Source organism: Phoxinus phoxinus, assembly GCF_949152265.1.
Source record: "Phoxinus phoxinus genome assembly, chromosome: 4".
Taxonomy (NCBI): domain Eukaryota; kingdom Metazoa; phylum Chordata; class Actinopteri; order Cypriniformes; family Leuciscidae; genus Phoxinus; species Phoxinus phoxinus.
This window is the reverse complement of record NC_136879.1, coordinates 23,715,219-23,718,576: the sequence shown is the minus strand read 5'-3', so window position 1 is coordinate 23,718,576 and position 3,358 is coordinate 23,715,219.

Below are 3,358 nucleotides of genomic sequence, written 5' to 3'. Positions count from 1 at the left end.
CTTGCAAAAGTAAATGGAGCTACCTACATCCTACTTCAATTCAGTCATGACATTCATCATAGCAGTGTAATATCACTCAGCCATTATTATAAAGACTGTAGGCTATTACAGTTTTTTACAATTGCTATGACAGTTTTTTCAATACATTTAACAAGTTTCCTAAACTCTTAACACGGTTAGCACAACATCAGTCTTTGTAGGCTATACAATTAACACATTTCTTGTTGCTTTGACACAAAATGCATATAGTTAACACAAATTTAAAATGCTTGAACTTCTTTTACACTCAAGCTCAACCAATACCAAAACAATGTAATTTTACTGCCAAATTTACAAATGCTTTCACACTGTATGTCAGAACAGATAACATCATGTTCTAAACATAACTTATATAGGCTAAAGTCAAAGTGAACAGCTATGAATTGAAACACAAATATATTCCCTGTATTTTATTCCATTGCTACTGAGAAACAGCTTATTGAAGTTATGCAAATATATAAATTACAGCTGATTCCCATCCAGAAGCACACTCAGGTGTTGAGGTTCTTTCAATCGCATGACCATATGTTATAAAAGAGGACTCTTTGGGCTGATCTTGTGTGGAAAAGGAACAATATAGAGCAACACAAAGAGAGAAAGAAAGAAAGAAAGAAAGAAAGAAAGAAAGAAAGAAAGAAAGAAAGAAAGAAGCCTACACGAGGGAGAGGAAGACGAGTACCAGGACAAGGGAGAGGAGTTGGGCAAGGACAAGGGAGAGGTATATCTTGCAGTAATGTCCTTTTGCAAATAAAGTCTTTACTGCAGGAATTCTGTTTTTCATAAACTGTACATAAAGCTACTCTGAGATGGTCATTCATTTTTTGTATTGAATTTCTGCAACAAAATGCATGTATTTACTAAACCCAACAAAACTGAAATGTAGAGAGGCTTCACAAGAAACTACAGTGCAAAACACAATCTATGATCAATACCATATACTGTCTATTGTATAAGGGCAGACCTGACACATAAAATAATGCAGTTTCTGTAATTTCAGCTGATGTTAGTGTTTTTTTTGTCATTGTGTTATGATTGACTAAATGTTCCTGTTGGAAGAGAACATGTGTTAGTGTTTTGAATAATTATTTGATTTTGAAACATGTTTGCAGTGTTTTGTTAGACATAGTGTATTGTGTTAGTGTATTATTGTATTTTGAAAATTAGTTTTGGAGTTTAGTTTACAGTGTGTGATTTTGAGCATGAAATTAACCGTTTTGACAATTGTGTGTTTTAGGTGTGTTGGTGCGTTAAGAGTTTAGGAAAATTGTTAAATGTATTGAAAAAACTGTCATAGCGATCGTAAAAAACTGTAATCACAGTGATGAGTAGCCTATCAGCCAAGTCAGTCAACATGGCGATAATCTTGGCCACGCCCCCGTAATCTGAATGGGGAAAGACCGAAATCTCAACATATTTAAAATCAGGAATGAATTACTACAACAATTGTGATCTCATTTACTTCTTTAATTCAAATTCCATAGACTAATGGTGTAGAGACCATGGAGTAAACAAACTAGTGTCTTTACGTTAAAAAAATTATTAGCCTACTATAAAAATATTTTGTGAAATATTTTTGTTTAATGGCCTCTAATTTCACAGCGGTTTAATTTATGGCAAACCATCTTCTTCTTTTTTTTCGTTTTCACTTCACGGTCTCTCCTTTTTTTCATCTCAACGTTTAGGCTAATTGCCGCCACCTAGTGACTCAAACTGGTTACTACGACTACCAACTGCAGATTTTGTGAATTTATATAATCAGCATAAAACTTTTGATAAAAGGATTCTCCAGTTTAATCAAGAAAACGGAAACATTACAGGAGTCCTGAGTCCTGTTTTCTTGATTAAACTGGAGAATCCTTTTATCAAAAGTTTTATGCTGATTATATTATATTCACAAAATCTGCAGGAGAATAAGGAACCGGTATAGGCACTAAAAAGGTCGATGAGAATTAAATATTAGGGTAATTAGTGTTTGTCTTGTTGCAATAGACATTGTGCATTGTGATTAACTTTTTTACATGAAGCTTTAAGCTAAAACTATTAAAATAAAGATATCAATATTTAATGTCCATATTTATTAAGTAGCCTTGTAATAAGCTGGATATTGTATAATTAGTTAGTCGGTCATTATCAACAAACCTATTCAAGGTGGAGAAGTGTTCTACATTAAACGGCTGACAGGACAACATTCGTATAAACACAATAACTTATAACTATATCATTTTGGAGTAAGTTATGTTTGTGAAGTAAAGATACAATGACTGACAAATAGAATACATAGCCTACCCGGTAAGTTCGTTGTAACACGCTAGGTTCAGGCCAGGGCTACCGGTGGGAGGGGCTTACAAAGTGGGAGGAGCTTACGACTTCACACTACTTATTGATTGACAGTCGTAACGAGGCAGAGGCTCCGCATACCTCGAGGCAAGTGCGAGAATTCACCGCAGCCGCAGCAACTTTAGGATGGAGCAGTAGTCGAGAAAAGTATTTTCCTCACAGGTACGTCTATTCACTTATATTGGCGACTGTCATTTGGAGCGGTTTATCTGTCACCTCTGTGAATCCACACTTTGTATAAAATATTCATCACGTGAACCCTATCCTTCACGTTTCCTGAACTACATTCCCTGAAATCGTTCTGTAGGGTATCTGGATGAAGGGTTATAACAAAAGTTTGCTATGGTCGTGACTCGTGGGTAGAAATGCGTGATGAGGTTTGCAACATGTTGCGCATGTGTTTATTTTTGGATAAACTGGGACGCATCAAATACTGATATCTCCATTAATTAACCAGTCATTATTGAATACTTTATGAGATAAAATGCAACTATTAACATTGTGCGGTATGTTATATAATATTACTGAGCAATCCGTTATTTGCATGTTTCTTTGACTGCAGCTGTCCTACCAAAAAAAGGTAGCCTATTGAATTACCTCTTTTTAGGGAGTAGATCAGAATGAAGAATATCAGACTTTGATGCTTTTTAATACATGCACTTATTCCTGTTAAATAAAGAATAGAATAGCACTATGCAACCATTCTGCATGTAGGCGTGCATTTATGTAAATGTTCCCATGCTGAGGGCCTGCCAAACATTATTATATAAAGGCTAAAAATAACAAATATTGGTAACAGTTTACAATAAGTTCCAATTAGGTAACATTACTCAATCTACTATTAGAATATTACAATCAAAGGTTGCATCTGTTATTATTTATTAGAGCTGATCTTACATGAACTTAAAATTATTTGATACAAATTTATTAAAGGGATAATTCACCCAAAAATGAAAATTTTGTCATCATTAACTCAACCGCA